Here is a 416-nt window from a genome sequence, read left to right as displayed (position 1 = left end):
CTACAATTTTTTTTTTATCATTTAATGAAAGTGAATGAAGAGAGCTTTTTTATTTCAAATGTCTTCGGCGAATCAATATCATAAAAATTGAAATGTTAAGGATAATTGCTTTTTTTAGTAAAAGCAAAGGTTTTATATATTGCATTCAGAATTTCTTTATAAGCATTCCCTGTAAGAAAGTTTTTCCTCCTTTCCTGTTGAATACTCTACATCCAATCTTTAAAGTATAAAAGATAATAAAAACATCCATCCTATTTCTTCTTATTTTCAACATTGCTAAATGTTTACCTCGTTAAGGTTTTAGTGTTTTTTTATTGGCATCAACAAAAAATTTTAATAGTAATAATAACACAAAACGCTGGCAGACCTTTTTACGTATAATTTGGGCCAGATATATTATGTGATGTTAGTTATTA

Source organism: Penaeus monodon, chromosome 31, assembly GCF_015228065.2.
Source record: "Penaeus monodon isolate SGIC_2016 chromosome 31, NSTDA_Pmon_1, whole genome shotgun sequence".
In the NCBI taxonomy this organism is placed as follows: domain Eukaryota; kingdom Metazoa; phylum Arthropoda; class Malacostraca; order Decapoda; family Penaeidae; genus Penaeus; species Penaeus monodon.
The sequence above is the reverse complement of the archived record's forward strand: the minus strand, read 5'-3'. Positions refer to the sequence as shown.